Source organism: Arachis hypogaea, chromosome 10 (assembly GCF_003086295.3).
Source record: "Arachis hypogaea cultivar Tifrunner chromosome 10, arahy.Tifrunner.gnm2.J5K5, whole genome shotgun sequence".
In the NCBI taxonomy this organism is placed as follows: domain Eukaryota; kingdom Viridiplantae; phylum Streptophyta; class Magnoliopsida; order Fabales; family Fabaceae; genus Arachis; species Arachis hypogaea.
The window spans coordinates 78,729,097-78,747,860 of NC_092045.1; the positions used below are offsets into that span (position 1 = coordinate 78,729,097).

The window sequence follows — 18,764 nt, forward strand, 5'->3', positions numbered from 1 at the left end:
CTCACACTCTAATTCTACTCAATATCTGCTTGGACCCATGCTAACTTAAGCATCGGAGTGTCATTGCAGGTACAACCCCCAGCCGCTCAGCACACCAAGCTCGGGCCACGGAGCCCTCACCTCGGGTCCTGCCAGACGACCGAGCTGCACGTTTCAGGTAACCCCCGGAACATTGGCGCCGTTGCCGGGGACCTGGAAGTCATCCCTTTACCATGGCGGACGACCCTCCCAACAATAACCACGCTACGTCAGAACAAGAAGAGGAAGTTGACACCGGAGAACGACCGGACAGCCCTCTGTCACCACGCACTCCAGGGGGAAACAAACAGAATCGCCCAAAGACATCACTCCCGAACAAAGATCCGCAAAATCCCGAAAAAGAAAAGAGCTCGGAAATTCTAGAAGCAGTTCGGGCACAGCAAAGCCGGCTGAAACAACTCGAAGAGGACATAAAAAAGCAGAAGGAAACTGAACAAGATCTGAGAAGGGAGGCTCGCAAGCGCAGAGAATTAGAAGAAAAACTGCGGAAAATAGAGGCCAACCTGAAAGACCGGACGGAACGCGGCACCACCCCCGAAAACAATCATGATCCCTTCACACAAGAGATCATGAAGGAGAAGGTACCGCGAAACTTCAAACCACCAGATATGGATCTCTACGACGGCACCACCGATCCAAGTCACCACCTCAGCAACTTCAGAAGCAGAATGTACCTAGTCGACGCCTCTGACGCGATTCGGTGCAAAGCCTTCCCCACCACTCTCACCAAATCAGCCATGAAGTGGTTCGACAACCTGCCACCAGGATCAATCTCCAGCTTTGAGGACCTAACCAAAAAATTCCTAACAAGGTTCTCTATTCAAAAGGACAAGGCAAAACATGCCCCCAGTCTACTCGGGATCAAACAAGGCAACCAAGAAACTCTCCGAGAATACATGGAGCGATTCAACAAAGCCTGCCTGGACATACAACACTTGCCCACTGAAGCGGCCATCATGGGACTAGCAAACGGCCTAAAAGAAGGACCATTTAGCCAATCCCTATCCAAACGATATCCGACCTCCCTATACGAGGTGCAGGAGCGAGCAGAAAAATATATCAACATGGAGGAAACCTCCCAGCTAAGAGACTCTTCTAGGAAGGAATCAACCTACCCACTCCGAGATCGAGATCGAGAACAGAAAAAGAAAGAAGAATCCAACTCGGGCAAGCCACGGAAGTACCACAGCTACACCCCCCTCCGAGTCTCCCTGGTAGACGTCTACAGAGAAGTGTGCCACACCGAAAAGATCCCACCACCCCGACCTCTAAAACACAAAAGAGCAGGAAGAGATCGGTCTGAATATTGTGAATATCACAAACTCTACGGTCATTCTACTAACGACTGCCACGACCTAAAGAATGTTATAGAAAAGCTGGCCAGAGAAGGAAAACTCGACAGATACATAGCAGAGAAAGGAGAAGAGACCAGGAAGAGAAGGCGGGGAGATAACGAAGATCGGGCCGAACAAACCTCGCGAACCCCTGAAAGGCACATACACATAATAAATGGAGGTTTTGCAGGCGGAGGAACATCCAGATCCTCACGAAAAAGACACCTCAAAGAAGTCTACCATGTCCGAGAAGACAGTCCCTTGCCCGAGTTACCTACTATCTCATTTACCCGAGAAGATGCTCAAGGAATAATACCCGGGCACGACGATCCAATGGTGATCACCATCATCCTAGCAAACGCTAACTTACATCGAACCCTGATTGACCAGGGAACCTCAGCAGATATCCTGTTCAAAACGGCCTTCGACAAACTCGGACTTGAAGAAAAAGAACTAAAGGCCTATCCCACCGACCTATTTGGACTAGGAGATACCCCGATCCGTCCCTTAGGATACATCTCGTTACACACTACCTTCGGAAAGGGCGAGCAAACTAAAACATTAAACATCGACTACATTGTAGTCGACGTCACTTCAGCATACAATGCCCTCATTGGACGACCAACCCTAAACAGACTGGCCGCTATAGTCTCGACCCCACACCTCTGTATGAAGTTCCCTACCGCAAAGGGAATCGCTACCCTAAAAGGCGACCAAAAACTAGCACGGCGATGCTACAACGAAAGTCTGAGCCTAAAAGGGAAAGAGGTCAACACAATAGAACTCGGGCGAGTTCAAACCCGAGAAGATCTTCGGCCACAACCAGAGGGAGAAACCGAAAAGATCCAAATCGGGAACACACCTGAAAAAATAACAAACATAGGAGCAAACCTCGAAGCAGGCCTAAAGGAGGAACTCATAACCCTCTTAAGGGAGAATTCCGACCTCTTCGCCTGGAAAGCCTCCGACATGCCAGGCATAAGCCCCGACCTAATGTGCCATAAGCTATCAGTATACCCGGGATCCCGACCTGTCCAACAAAGACGCAGGAAGCTCGGGCCCGAACGCATGCAAGCAATAGAAGAACAAGTACAAGCACTACTAGATGCAGGGTTCATTAGGGAAGTAAAATACCCCCTATGGCTCGCAAACGTGGTCCTGGTAAAAAAGCCCAATGGAAAATGGAGGATGTGCGTCGACTACACGGATCTCAACAAAGCCTGCCCCAAAGACCCATATCCACTACCAAACATCGACGCCTTAGTCGACGCAGCCTCAGGCTACAGATATCTCTCCTTCATGGATGCATACTCGGGATACAATCAAATCCCGATGTACGAACCCGACCAAGAAAAGACCTCGTTCATAACCCCAAGGGCAAACTACTGCTACGTAGTAATGCCCTTTGGGCTGAAGAACGCAGGGGCAACCTACCAGAGGCTAATGAACAAAGTGTTCTCAGAGCACATCGGACTACAGCTAGAGGTGTACGTCGACGACATGCTGGTAAAGACACAAGAAGACAGAAACTTGGTGGCCGACCTCACCAGTGTCTTCGACACCCTCAGGAAACACAACATGAGACTTAACCCGACAAAGTGCACCTTCGCCGCAGAAGCCGGAAAGTTCTTAGGCTTCATGCTGACTCAAAGAGGCATCGAAGCAAACCCGGATAAATGCCAAGCAATACTCAATATGAAAAGCCCGACGTGTGTCAAAGAAGTACAACAACTGAATGGAAGGCTAGCCGCCCTATCAAGATTCTTGGCAGGATCAGCGATAAAATCACTACCTCTCTACTCACTCCTAAAGAAAGGGAAACCCTTCTCGTGGACCCCGGAGTGCGAAAAAGCCTTTCAAGAATTCAAAGAATTCCTCGGGCAGCCACCAATCCTAACCCGACCTTTAAAAGGGGAAGAGCTCGTACTGTACCTCTCGGTCGGACATCGGGCAGTCGCTTCAGCGCTAATACGAGAAAACGATCAAGGACAACACCCCATATACTTTGTAAGCAAGGCACTACAAGGGGCCGAATTAAACTATCAGAAGATAGAAAAATTCGCCTACGCCCTAGTGTTCACAGCTCGGAGGCTCCGTCCCTACTTTCAAGCCCACACCATCAAAGTCCGGACAAACCAACCCATGAGACACATCCTGCAAAAAACAGACCTGGCAGGACGAATACTACAATGGGCGGTGGAACTGTCCGAGTTCGACCTCCACTATGAAGCCCGGACTGCCATAAAGTCTCAGCATCTAGCCGACTTCATCACAGAATACACTGAGACCCCTGGAACCCCACTCTCGTGGAACCTGTATGTCGACGGGTCCTCAAACAAAACAGGAAGCGGGGCCGGTGTTATACTCGAAAGCGACCAAGGAACACGGATAGAACTATCCCTAAAATTCGAGTTCCAGGCTTCGAACAACCAAGCCGAATACGAGGCCCTACTAGCAGGCCTAAAGCTAGCCGAAGAGGTCGGAGCCCAGAGAATCACGATCTTCAGCGACTCCCAGGTCATCACATCGCAAGTAAATGGGAGTTACCAGGCCAAAGACCCAACTATGAAAAAATACCTGGACCGAACACAGGCACAATTACGCCACTTCCCAGAAGTACAAATCCAGCACATACCTCGGGAACAAAATGCCCGGGCAGACGCCCTCTCAAAGCTTGCTAGCACCAAGCCCGGAGGCAACAACAGAAGTTTGCTCCAAGAAACCTTACAATCTCCCTCCGTGCTAAGAGAGGAAGAAATACTAAATATATCCAACCAACAGCAAGGATGGATGACCCCCATACTCAACTAACTGAAGTCGGGAACTCTCCCCACCGAAAGAAAAGAAGCTAAAAGGCTTACAAAGGACGCCCAGAATTATACACTAATTCACGACGTATTATACAGAAGAGGGTTCTCAAACCCCCTCCTTAGGTGCGTTCCGACCTCAGAAACAAAAAGCGTCCTCGAAGAAGTCCACGAAGGCATGTGTGGAAACCATCTCGGAGCTCGGGCACTATCCAAAAAAGTAGTCAGAGCCGGGTTCTACTGGCCGACCTTGCAAAGAGACGCAACGGAGTTTGTAAAAATATGCCCCCCTGCCAAAAACACGCCAATTTTCACAAGGCACCACCCGAAGACCTTATCAGCATCACTGCGCCATGGCCTTTCGCAAAATGGGGACTCGACCTACTCGGCCCGTTTCCACAAGGACCGGGGCAAGTCAAATACCTCATAGTAGGGGTCGACTACTTCACAAAGTGGATTGAAGCTGAACCCTTAGCCACTATTACGGCTCAGAAAAGCCGTAAATTCCTATACAAAAATATTGTCACGAGGTTCGGAGTCCCATACTCCATCACAACAGACAATGGAACACAGTTCACGGACACAAGTTTTCAGAACTTGGTGGCCGAACTAAAAATCAAACAGCAATTCACATCAGTCGAGCACCCACAAGCCAATGGACAAGCAGAGGCTGCAAATAAAGTTATCTTGGCCGGGTTAAAACGAAGGCTCCAAGAGGCCAAAGGGGTATGGGCCGAAGAACTCCCCCAGGTACTATGGGCATATCGGACAACCCCGCACTCCACAACGGGAGAATCCCCATTCCGACTAGCTTACGGGATGGAGGCAATGATTCCTATCGAAATAGATGAAGGGTCGCCCAGAGTCATCTTCTACAACGAAGGAAGCAACCCACAGGCACAAAGGGAAGAACTCGACCTCCTCCCCGAGGTCCGAGAAAGAGCCCGAATCCGAGAAGAAGCCTTAAAACGGCGAACGGCCCTCAGATACAATCAAAAGGTAATAAAGCGAAGTTTCTCCATTCACGACCTGATTCTAATCCGAAATGACATCGGAACACAAAAGTCGGGAGAAGGAAAGCTAGCCGCAAATTGGAAAGGGCCCTACAAGGTAACAGAAGTCTTAGGGACAGGCTACTACAAAATATCCGACCTAGAAGGCAATGAGCTGCCCAGGGCCTGGCACGCCTGTAATCTAAGACGGTACTACAGCTAGAAAAACTTAACCCGAGGTGTACTCTTTTTCCCTACAAGGGTTTTTTAATGAGACACCCGGTTAAGTAGGATACCCGACCTAGTCAAAGGGTAAACACTCTGTAAATATTCTTTCTTTTTTAATACTAATCAAATTTCTCTATTTTCTCTTCCTCATGATGAAGCAAATCCTAGAAAGTACCCCACCAAGGCGCATTAATTTATGCTCGGCAAAACGCAAAAAATCATTTGCCAAGAGACCATACAAGGTCGGCAAAGATAAAGCGACGAGGTTCAAATTAATGTGAGAAGTTATAAAGTAACTCTGAAATGGCTCGAAAAGCCAAATAAAAAAGAGGTTACAAAAATAACTTAAAAAGGCCGACCAACGACGAAGTCGGGCCCGACAAAGGGAAAGTTATAAAGTAACTCTGAAATGGCTCGAAAAGCCAAATAAAAAGAGATTACAGAAATAACTTAAAAGGGCCGACCAACGACAAAGTCGGACCTAACAAAAAGGAGGTACTCAAGCACCCGAGGTCCGAGAAAAAGCTCAGACCCAAGAAAGAAGCCTTAAAACGGCGAGAACCAAGATTTCGAATAACGCTTACTAAAAAGTTGCTTTACAAAAGCAACTAAAAAGTACAAAGCGAAAGAACGAAATCGAAGGAAGCTCCGAAAACGCTTACTAAAAAGTTGCTTTACAAAAGCAACTAAAAAGTACAAAGCGAAAGAATGAAATCAGAAGAGATTTCGAATAACGCTTACTAAAACGTTGCTTTACAAAAAGCAACTAAAAAGTACAAAGCGAAAGAACGAAATCGAAGGAAGCTCCGAAAACGCTTACTAAAAAGTTGCTTTACTAAAAAGTACAAAGCGAAAGAGCGAAATCAGAAGAGGTTTCGAAAACGCTTACTAAAAAGTTGCTTTACAAAAACAACTAAAAAGTACAAGCGCAAGAACGAAACCAAAGGAAGTCTCAAAACGCTAGCTAAAAAGTTGTTATTCAAAAAAACAACTAAAAAGCATAAAAGCGGGACAAAAAGTCAAAACGCGAACACCACATAAATAAAGCTAAAAAGTTACTACAAGTAGCTAAAAAGCAAAAAGGTGTCCAAAAGCGTTCACAGTAACCATCCAAAAACAAAAGAGCCCACAGGTCGGGCAAAACACCAAAAATTACAGAGGGTCAAGGCCCTTTCCGGACTCCACATCAACAGAAGGCTGCGGGGCAAACATAGAAATCGGGACTGCATCGACGGCAACGTCGCCCGGGTTTGAAACCCCCACGCCAGATCCATCCCCGGCCAAAGAGGAAATCGGGTTCTCAACAGGAACTTCGGGGTCGGACGCCGGAACCTCATCCTCGTTTGGAGCAGGAACAATCTTTCCCTCCACAACGACGTTATCCGTACTGAACAAGCTCAGATCTAGGTCGGGAGCAAGAACCCGGACCTGAGCCTTCAGATTTTCAAACATGGCATCCATACCCTTGGCCACGTGACCTTCCAGCTCATAAAATTTGTCCTGCGCAGATTGCAGCTCCTCCTTTGTCTCCACAAGCTCGGCATATAGCCGAGTATAATTCTCTGTAGCCGCCTTCGCCATCTCCTCAGATGTCTTCGCTGACGCCACAGCCGCAGTAGCCCTAGCTTTCTCTTTCTCCAAAGAGGCCTCCAGCTCAGTAATCCTGGCAGCCTTCAGTTGACTAATCTTATCAAGCTCGGACTGAGTCTTCTCAAGTCGGGAGCTGGTCGCCCCAAGAGGGGATTTCCTGAACTCCCGGGCAATAGCGGCATGCAGACTAGCCATCCGGACACAGCTCCGCGCCATATACTGAAAATGATGCTCCATAGACACATCATCAGTAGAAATAAAGGTCTGAGGGAGGATATGCTGCTCAATCCAACCAAGAGCATCAAAGTCCTTATCATTGAAACCGGCAAGCTCTTGAGAGGTCTTCTGCTTCTTAGGAGGAGGACCCGAGAACGGAGGAGGAGAAGAAGTAGCAGAGGTCGGAGGATCCTGACTTATAGCTCGGAAATGGGGAGTCGGAATAGTCTTCGACCGAGTCTGAACACCCACAGTAGTCTTCTGCGGAGAAGATCGGGCAGAAGCATCCCCAGCCTCGAGATTTCGAGCAGCCACCGACTTCTTCGTCCGACGAAGGAATTTCATGGAATCCGCCTGAGAAGACATCTCTGCAAGAAATCAAGAAAGGGATTACCACAACAGAAATTACACCAAAAATAAAGAAAAACCAAAATACTAAGAAAAGGTCGGAATCTCAAAGAGGTCGGGAACTACCTAACTCGGAACGGAGAAGGCTTGGATCTCCCAACATTTTCTTCGTGTCCAAGTGAGGTGCCCGACCCCATAAACTGCTCACCACACCCACAAAAGCCTGCTCCACCTCATCTAGACTCTCAAAAGTATACTTAGCAGACACTATATTCTCCTGCCAACAAAGAGGAAAAGAAGGCTCCCCACTCTCATCCAGAAAGAAAGGTCGGACGTCCCCAGCAGCCCGGACCTTAAAATAAAAGTTCTTAAAATCGTGAAAAGACTCATCATACAGGGTACAAAACTTTCTTCCCTGGTTAGCCCTAAAGGAGACCCAGGACACCTTCCCTCCACCCGAACCCGGCTTCGTCAACACAAACAAATAGGAAAAAAGAGAAATAGAGGGAGAGACACCAAAAAACTGACACAAAAGTTGGAACAGCTTTAAAAATGCCCAGGAATTTGGATGGAGCTGCGTAGGGGCAAGGTTACAAGACCACAACACCTCGGACTCCAGGTCGGTAAAAGGAAGTCGGACACCCAGCTTAGAGAAAAAACAATCATAAGCATAAAAGAAGAGCTTCTCGGAACTATCTAAGGGCGGGAAGCAAACTCTCTCCTCGGAATCCGGGGCTACTATCTCATAATCCCTCTCAGACTCTCTATCTTCACATATGCTACATTGCCTACGAAACCTAGCGAAATACTCAGAATCTACCACAGAAGGGACTCTTAAAGGAACAGGATCTACCCAACCAAGACCACTCGGAATCTTGGTCGACATCGCTTGAAGAACCTTTCGAGACATAAAAATCTTGCCTACAAAGAAGAATACAACAGCAAGGCAAAAATCACATAAAGGCAGACAGCAAAAACCCATTCAGCAAAAGCGAGAAAACAAAGTTCTTTTAGAAGAAAATGCAGCAACCCGAAAACAAAATACCAAGAGAAAAGAGCCCCCCCCACATACAAACAACCAAAGCAATGGCGGCGCCTCTTTTCGGGGCAACCCAAACATAGAAGAAAAAGAAACAAAAGCATATGTGCGCAAAGAAAATGAAGACGAAAACAAACCTGGAAGAAAGGAAGAAGACGACGAGCTCCGATGCAAGGAAGAACGAAAACGGCGGCGCAGAGGAAACCCCGGAGAAAAACGCACAGAAAGAATCAGACAAGAAGAACAAAGAAGGAGCGGCGCTCGAAGGAGAAGTGGCGAAAACTCAGAAAACGGAAAATGGAACAGAATAAACGAAGAAAATGAGGAAAGGGGCAAATAAATAATGCCTTCACAGAGCCCGAACGGAAATCGAGGAGAAACGGTAAAAAACAATAAATGCTGAAGCGGCCATTTTCGAATTTTGAAAAAACTACTATGCCCGAGCTCGACCTCTCAAAAAAGGACGAACTCGGGCAGGGGCACTGTTCATACCCTGACCGAGCTCCCCAAACTCGGTAAGTTCATAGAAGGTCCGACCTCATCCCAAGGCCCACGCCTGAGGTCGGACCTCGGACAAATAAACTAAGAAGGCCCATCAAAAGGAACGAAAGCCCAAAACCTAAAGGCCGAAAAGGCCTAGGAAAGGCGGTTCCACAAAGATGGAGATAAAACTCCCAAAAAGATAAGATAAGATAAGAATATCTTATCCAGGGAAGATCACGACCAACTACTATAAATACACTGGAGCACCCAGGTATAACTCACACTCTAATTCTACTCAATATCTGCTTGGACCCATGCTAACTTAAGCATCGGAGTGTCATTGCAGGTACAACCCCCAGCCGCTCAGCACACCAAGCTCGGGCCACGGAGCCCTCACCTCGGGTCCTGCCAGACGACCGAGCTGCACGTTTCAGGTAACCCCCGGAACAGTTACCATGGTGGAGTGTTTCCCACCTAGCACTTTGGTTTATTGTCCTTAAGTTGGACTTATGGAGAGCTCTCCTCAAACCTCTTTGAGATCCCACCCAAGCTTGTATTCTCCAAGGCTTTTGAGACTCTAAAGCTTGTGCACCCAAATCTTGTTGTGAATTCCTTCCATTCCATGTAGGTAACAAGCAATTGAAATTTCCAATTCCTATAGCACAATAGCAACAAAACTCACAATGCAATGGGTGAGAATTCATAGGATAAAAAGAAAATAAAAACCAAAGGTAATAAGAACAAATAAAAATGAACTCCTAAACTAGCAAAAATAAGCAATCAATCTAAAACAAGCTATTCACATATTCACATATTTACAATAGCAAAAAACAAATACACATTGCAATTCCTCGGCAACGGCGCCAAATTTGATAACGGACCAAATGCGGCTTCGGAATTTATCTCAAAATAAGATTGGCATTGTAAGTATAGTTCCAAACCCAACAATTGACCAATATCAAATTCAAATCTAAAAGTGTCACAATTCAAAGCAAATATAAACCAAGAGTATTTAGACTCTCGGGTCGTCTTCCCTAGGAGTTGCAATTAAGTGTCTATTATTGGCTATGAGGGAATTGGGGTTGTGATTGCAAGTGACAAGAAAATTAAAAGGCAAGAAAGTAAATAACCATGCATGAAAATAAATGGAAAGCAAGTAAAGGCAATTAAAATAGAAATTAAATGATAAAAAGAACTCTTGGCAAGAAGTAGGTAATTAAGGTTTCCTATCGTATTTGTGGACCACAAACATGGTAATTGTGTGTGGATTAATCCCAATTACTCAACCCTACATCGAGGATAAGTCAACTAGGCATAATTAATCTCAATCCCTAAGTTCTAAGTCAACACTATTGGGTCACTTAGAGTCAAGGGAAACCAAATTAATTAACAACCCTCACACAATATGGAATGGACATCTACCACTCAAGTTCACCCAAATCACACAATTTTTCAACCAAGAGTGTGGAAAACTAGGCTAAAGCCCAACCAAGAATTTTATCAAATACTTGGTGGGTATGAAAAGAAAGCATGATAAAATAACAAGAAATATAAATTCTACAACTATCAAAAGCAAGGAAAGCAAAATAACAACTCAATTCAACAATAAAAGAGGCATGAAACATAAAATTACATTAAATATAAATTAAAATGACAAGAGTGTGCATAAACATAAAAGACAACTAAAATGAGAAATTAACAAGATAAAAAAAGGAAATAAAGACAATGGAACAAAGAAAGGTAGAAGAAACTAGATTAAAACAAGAATTAAAAGTAGAAATCATAAGAAAATTAAACTAAAAATCCTAGGTTCTAGAGAGAAGGGGCAGCTTCTCTCTAGAAAAAGAACTACATGATAGAAATCTAACCCTAATTGCTCCCCCTCCTCACATGGAGTGAGGCCCTCTTAGATATAGGAAGAATTAGCTTCAGAAAGTCCAAAAACTGGGCTCTAGAGGCCCAGAAATCGCCCCAGCGATTTCCATTAAGTGAGTCACATGCTGGGACGTGTGCGTACACATACATGTTGATTTTCTTGTTGTGCGCGCACACGGGATGTTGTGCGTACGCACACATGGCTTTATGGTTCTTGTGCGTATGCACAACGTGTGCACGCACACTCTAATGTCTGCTTCTCTTTTGTTTTCTTCATGTTTTCTCCGTTTTTACATGCTTCCTTCCACCTTTGCCTTGCCAAACTTGCCTCTAAGATCTAAAATCACTCAACAAACATGTCATGGCATCGAATGGTATAAATGTGGGATTAAAATCACTAATTTAAGCTCAAAATAGCGTGTTTTCACAATTAGGCACAATTTAGAGCGAAAACACAAAAGCATGCTATTTACATGAATAAATGTGGATTTATGTGATGAAATCCACTCAAATCAAACCAAAATATATCGTCAAATATGGATTCATCACTGAGATGGAGTGATATTTAGTTAACTTAGTGGAGTAGCTAGGCTTTTGAAGGTTATGAATAAGAGTGACACAGTAGAGGCGAGTTGGATTATATATAAGGAATCGGAAGTGTTGAGAACTGTACGGAGTTATTGTTCGAAACCCAGTGACAGTGAACTACAAGAGAAGAGAATAGAGCAGATTTAACCTTTATTTGCTCATCGTTTGAAGGGCGAGTGATGACGAGACCAAATCCTATACGAGAGATTTTTTTGAGACAATCCCCGAAGGAACAACAACAACAATCACCGAGGGAGGGGGTATGGAAAGCAACCTCAGAATGAAATGACTTGTAGGCGATGTAGAAGCTACCATCCGGGAACTCCATGTTGAGCTGGATTGGGACTTTGCTATAGTTGTGGAGGAGCTGGACACATGTCCTGGAACTGTCTTGAGAAGGCCAACCAGAATACTGCCAAGGGCCAACAACAAGGTCGCGTGTTCACTACGGCGACGGGGGATACTGCTAGATCCGACGGTTTGAGAAGAGGTAAGTGAAAGATTGGTAACAACGTGTTAAAAGTACGATTAAGTTGGTATTTGGTTTTGGCTGTCATAGATAGAAATCTAGTGAATGTCAGTCATGCTAAGTTGTAGTTTAGTACTTGAGGAAATAAGTGATAGGACTAGTACTAGACGATAAATCAGAGTGGCACAGCGAAAGTTTGCTGAAACGTTAGCATAGTATGGTAATAATAAGGAAAATTAGGGTATGATTAGAAATGCTTGATGCTTTGAGTACTTAAAAGGTTAGTGAACTTATGCAGATAATGATTCTAGATAATTGGGATAAATTGTGGCTATGAACTTTGATGGTTCTGAAATGGATGAGAAAATGATCGTTGATGCGTAATTGGATTTAGATGATGAGTGAGTGCAAGTCATCGTGTTTGAGAGATGAGTACTATGATATTTGGTCATGATGACCTTGGATTTAGATTGAGATTTATAATGATTGGTTTTGAAAGATGAATTTGAAAAGCATTAATTGAAATGCTGATGTTGTACTGAGATTGGTTTGAGGGAACCCGTGATGGGTGGTAAACTCCAATTTTTAGGGGAGGTGCTGTCGAAATTTTCCCAAGAATTTGAAAGAGTGTTGGTTATGGTTTTGAAAATGATTTTTGATTTGAGTAACTTTAACAAAAGAGATGTGTTTCGAATGCTTTTATAGATTATTAAAGGAAATCAGATTCATATGATTTTGTTAACTTGTTATTTCAAACTCATTTGATTTTTAAAAATGAAGAGAGTTTTGATTAATTAGTCAAAGACTTTAAGACAGCAAGTTATATAGTAATTTGAGGGTTTGGGAATAAGAAAGTAGGTCTGGAGGTTATGCTTAGAGTTGAGCTGTGATTATTGGTAATTAGCTTGATAGAGAAAGAGAAAAAGGATAGTGATGGAGTATGATTAAGGTATAGTGATGATTTTTGGTTGATTATAGTGATGTGGGATGATGACTATGATTAATAATGATGGTGATATTATTGATGACATGATTTGAGATTTAATAAGATGTGAGTTGATGAGACGATAAAAGTAAGGAACGAGGCTGTTGGTCGGCGTTGGACGAATGATCGAGATCCTCGGAGATAAAGGAATCAGAGCGTGGCAACAGAAGTGCGCAGAGTAAAATGGCCTTGGAACTACTATGCGTTGGATATAAAGGCAAACTATGCTCACATACTCGTGGTGGCGGATGGAATTTTCGAGGGAGAAAATTTCTATTAGGGGGTAGAATGTAAAATCTGGTCAAACTGTAATTAATTAAATAATAAATTAAATAGGAGCGAATATGGTTAGAAAATCTAGCAATCAAAATTTGATAATTTAAATATGATATTTGGACTCAGTGAATTTTTCTGAGTCAGAAAACATAGTTTTCTGCGTAAAAATGCGCACTGAAATTTTGACTGACAGTACTGGCTGAGATCTATCTGGTACTGCAGCTGGAAAAAATTGATTATAAGTAAATAAGGCTAAGAAATTAGGATTTATAATTAGGATAGGTAGAAATATTTAAAATGCGATTTAAAACTCTAATATTAAAGGTTTTGGCCCAATATTGGGCCAACGAACCAAAATAAGTGAACCGAGTCCAAGTGGGCCCAAGACCTAACATATATAAACATTAGTTATGAGCATTTCAGCTCATTAATCCTAAAGAAAGAGGGTAGGGGCGCTGAAATGGAAGAGAGGTGAGAGGTGAGGGTTCCAACTTCAATTTCAATCTTCAAATCACCATAACTTTCTCTCCGGAACTCCGATTGACGAGCCGTTTGCGGCCACACGTTGCTCTTTTCATCCTCTACAATTCTATCTAAGTTTTTGGTGAGTAATCCATTGTCCTCTTCCAAGTTTTTGTTTTTCTCTTTAAATTTAAATTTACTTTGGATTTTGAGAAAACCTTGTGATTTTGGTTGTTTAGGAGTGCTCTAGTATGAGCCATTGGTAATATTCATCACAAAATTTTGTGGGTTAAGGTAAAGAACCCTCCAACCCTTGTGATTTATCATTTTCATGAACCCTAGGTAGATTATAAGTGTGAAATTGGTTATGTTAGAGTATTAGTTGATTTTGGTGCACAATTGGAAGGTTGGTGTTGCTTGTGGAGTTTTGGTGAGGCTTGGAGCTAAGGATTGGTGGAGACTTCTAAGAAGAAGCTCAATTATTTTGGCTACAAGAAGTACAGTTTAAGTTTCATTTATGTACCTGATGCCAAGGCATCTTAGGCTAGTTTCACTAGCATTTTTCTGTTAGTTTTAGTTGTTTTATGCATTTTCTTGAGCTTAAAGTAACCAAGAATGGTTAAATGAATAACAAAGCAATGAACCATCCAAACAGTATGATTTTGATGCAAATTCCATGAGTTTTTAGTTATATTACTTGAATGCTATGAATGGAAGATTTCTCATGAAATTTTGTAAGACTTTGATGCAGTTGTTTGGATGATTTCAGGGAAGAAGAGGTTAGGCAAGGAAGCAATAAAATCAATAAAGGAAGCTTGAATATCACATGTGGAGTTTAAGTTCCAGTTTAAGCTAAAACTGGAACTTAAACTGCCAAGCCATATAAGGCTGGGAACTATCAGTGGCGTTTAAGCTCCAGTTTAAGCTTAAACTGGAGCTTAAACGCCAAAATCATGAAAGCTGAGGAAAAGCTGAAAGTGGCGTTTAACCTCCAGTTTAACCTTAAACCGGAAGTTAAACGCCAGAAATGAGAAATGCACCAGGGAGCCATTTCCACGTTTAAGCTCCAGTTTAACCTTAAACTGAAGCTTAAACGTGTTCGACCAAAATTCTCCTCCAGGGTTGCTTTCTTCATGTCCACGTTTAAGCTTCAGTTTAACCTTAAACTGAAGCTTAAACGTGTTCGACCATTCCACACTCCAGGGTTGCTTTCTTCCATTTCCACGTTTAAGCTTCAGTTTAACCTTAAACTGAAGCTTAAACGTGTTCGACTACTTTACCCTCCAGGGTTTCTTTCTTCCATTTCCACGTTTAAGCTTCAGTTTAACCTTAAACTGAAGCTTAAACGTGCTTGAGTTATACCACCTCCAGGAGTGTCCAACGTTTAAGTTCCAGTTTAAGCTTAAACTGGAAGTTAAACGTGCTTCCACAAAAGGCATCACTGGAAGTGTCTGGCGTTTAAGTTGCAGTTTAAGCTTAAACTGCAACTTAAACGCCACTATTTGAAAAGGTTTATGGGCCAAAGATATTGCAGTTTTAAGTTAGCATTTGAGCACAAACATTAACTTAAACGTACTCTGGTATGAAACCCAATTGAATATCATGGTTTATGGGATTGGGCCTGAAGAATTGATGAGTCTGGAATTTCAATTTGTTGAGTCATGTGTCATTACTTGATTATCACTAAGTTGGCTCAATGAATGTTACAGAATTGGATCAGCAGCCTCATCAGGATTATGGATCATAAACCCAAAGCAAAAGGAAATCAGGGAAAGGCCTCAAAGCCCAAGAAACACAACAGAAGCTCAATTTAGAAAGTGTATAAATAGGATAGAATTTAAGTTAGTTAGATGACTTTTGATCATTTTTGGGAGTTTTCATACTTTTTGTAATTAAATTCAGAGCTATGACTCACTAAACCCCTTTCATTGGGTTAGGGAGCTCTATTATAATTCAATGAATCAATAATAGTTTTTATCTTCTTCTTCAATCTTTTCTCTTGAATTTTGTTAGAAAGCTTCTCGATCTAATTCCATTGGTTAGTTGTCTTGGGAAAGAAACTATCCATAATTGGAATCCTTCGGAACCTTGGGAAAGGAATGGAGGATTCATGCTAGAGAAGCTTTCTCACAGTGAATTGGATTGGGGTTTGGATGGATATTGTGACATGTAATCCTACCAAATTGTGGTTCATGAAACTGTGTGGTATAATCAGTGATCGAGCATCATCTCTTCTTATGAACATTTAAACCAAGGGATTGGGAATTTGTTTGTTTTTAGAGAGAATTGGTGAGCCAAGGGATTGGGATCCAATCATATAAGATTGCCAAGCAAGATTCAATGAATGCATTGGTTGAGGAAGGGATAAAAATGTTTTGATTCGGAGATCTCAATGTCTCCTGAAACCCAATGAATTCCCCATTTCTGATCTACCACTTTCTCTTTACATTCTGCAATTAATGTCATGCAATCACCCCGATCCCTTTTTAATTTCAGCAATTTAGCTTCTCGCTCTTTAATTCATGCAATTTAAGATTCCGCAATTTCAATTTCTTGCCATTTACGTTTCCCGCCAATTTTACATTCCGCAATTCTCATCTAAATCTTGATTCCGCTCAACTAGAACACACTTCTAATCCGAATTGCTCACTCAACCAATCCTTGTGGGATTCGACCTCACTCTATTGTGAGTTTTTACTTGACGATAACCGGTGCACTTGCCGGAAGGAATTTTTGCCGATCGTGCAATTTCCTAAAATCGTAGCATCAAGTTTATGGCGCCGTTGCTGGGGATTGGTTTTCGATTGACAATTCTCAAATTGGAAGTTAACTAGATTGAGCATTTTTCTTGTTTTGTTAATTCAGTTCAAGTTACTTGTTGAATTTTAATTTCTGCACTCTGTTACTTGCTTTCTTTCTTTATGCCTTTAAATTCAAGCAACTAACTCACTGACTCACTAACTATTTGAATTAATTCCTCAACTGCTCTAACCATACTCTTCCATTAACCAAGAGTATTTCACTTGTTTGTTGCCTGTGCTATGTTCTTGTATGACAGGTAGGAGAGGAGAGACATCAACTCCTCCATATACCGAATCAGAGAGGACCCTTCATAAACTTAGAAGGGAAGCAAGAGGGAAGAGAGTACTGGGAGAAGAAGAATCTGAAGGAGAATCTGAGGACAATTTTGAGGAAGTTCTAGATCTCAACATGGATAGAGAAGTTCACAACCATGAGAGAGCTGATGGAAACAATGCCATTCCCGAGAGGAGGGTTCTTGGTTCATACATAAACCCAACCTCTGGGAATTGTGGTAGTAGCATTCAGAAACCACCCATTCAGGCCAACAATTTTGAACTCAAACCACAGCTAATATCACTGGTGGAGAATTATTGTTCATTTGGTGGGAGTGCTAATGAAGATCCAAACCAACATCTCACAAAATTCCTGAGAATTTGTGACACTGTGAAGTCCAATGGAGTCCAGGAAGATGCCTATAAACTGCTCTTGTTCCCATTTTCACTTAGGGACAAGGAAGCTAAGTGGCTGGAATCATTCCCAAGGGGGAGCCTAACAACCTGGGATGAGGTGGAAAGCAAGTTTCTGGCACGTTTCTACCCCCCACAAAAGGTCAATAGGCTTCGATCTGAGGTTCAGACTTTTAGACAACAAGATGGTGAAACTCTCTACGAGGCATGGGAGAGGTTCAAGGATTTGACAAGGAAATGCCCACCAGACATGTTCCATGACTGGGTGCAATTGCATATTTTCTATGATGGACTTTCTTATGAATCAAGGAAGGCTGTAGACCATTCATCAGGAGGTTCATTGAACAGGAAAAAGACTGTGGAAGAAGCCATTGAAGTGATTGAGACAGTGGCTGAGAATGAGTACTACTATGCTTCAGAGAGACACAACACTAAGGGAGTCATGGAGCTGAACCATGTTGATACAATTCTAGCCCAAAACAAGGTGTTTGCCAAGCAACTAGCAGAGCTCACCAGGAAATTAGAAACAAATCAAGTGGCTGCAATACACACACAAGATCAAAAGGAAGTAAGCACTGAAGGAGGTGATTGGGAAGAGGCCAACTATGTGGGAAATCAACAAAGGCAACCATATGATCCACATTCCAACACTTACAACCCAGGCTGGAAAAACCACCCAAACTTTGGGTGGGGAAACCAGCAAACCCAACCACAAAACCACAAACCTTACAACCCCAACCAACATAACAATTCCACATACCAAAACTCCAACCAAAGATCATACCAAGCCACACAAAACACTTACTCCCAACCACCATATCATGGCCAAAATAATCAACCTGCCCAACCTAATCCGAACCAACAATTTCAAGATCAATTAAACAGGATAGAAGGAATGCTTGCAAACATGGGTCAGGACATAAGTGAGTTGAAAAGCTTTAGGGATGATGTGAGATCTACCTTAAGGAACCATGGTGAAAAACTCAAGAGGATGGAGTCTCGAGTAGGAGAGCTATCTCAACAGGCCCCCAAGTCAACTGCAGTGTTCCCTAGTGACACAGAAAAGAATCCTAAAGGGGAACAAAAGGGAGTGAGATGGGAAGAATGCAAGGCCATCACCATATTGAAGGAAGTCCCAGAAGAAGAAGGAATCAGACCCTCAGAACAGGAGCCAGAAATCTTGAAGGAAGGTGTGGAAGAAGCTAAGCAGGAAAGTGAAACTGAGCAAGCCAAGGAACTGCAAAATAAAGGCATGCTGGAAACATACCAACCAAAAGCACCATTTCCTCAGAGGTTAGGAGGAGGTGAAAAAGGGAAAACATATTCAAGATTTTTAGAGACATTTAAGTCTCTCCATATCAATATTCCCTTTCTTGAGATTCTCCAGCAGATGCCTACACATATCAAGTATTTGAAGGAATTGCTGAGCAAGAAAAGAGTTTTGAAGGGAGGACAAACTGTAATAATGAACAAAGAATGCAGTGCCCTCATCAAGAAGGACATAGTCTCTAAGAAAACAGACCCAGGAAGTTTTCATATCCCCTG

General features: G+C 43.0%; 1 non-coding gene across 1 annotated transcript; it reads right to left on the reverse strand.

Moving 5' to 3' along the window:
* Positions 1-17,367: 17,367 nt before the first annotated feature.
* On the reverse strand, positions 17,368-17,471 carry LOC112719288 (small nucleolar RNA R71). The gene has a single exon (XR_003161595.1). It is a non-coding gene; the product is annotated as a small nucleolar RNA R71 (small nucleolar RNA).
* Positions 17,472-18,764: the final 1,293 nt, after the last annotated feature.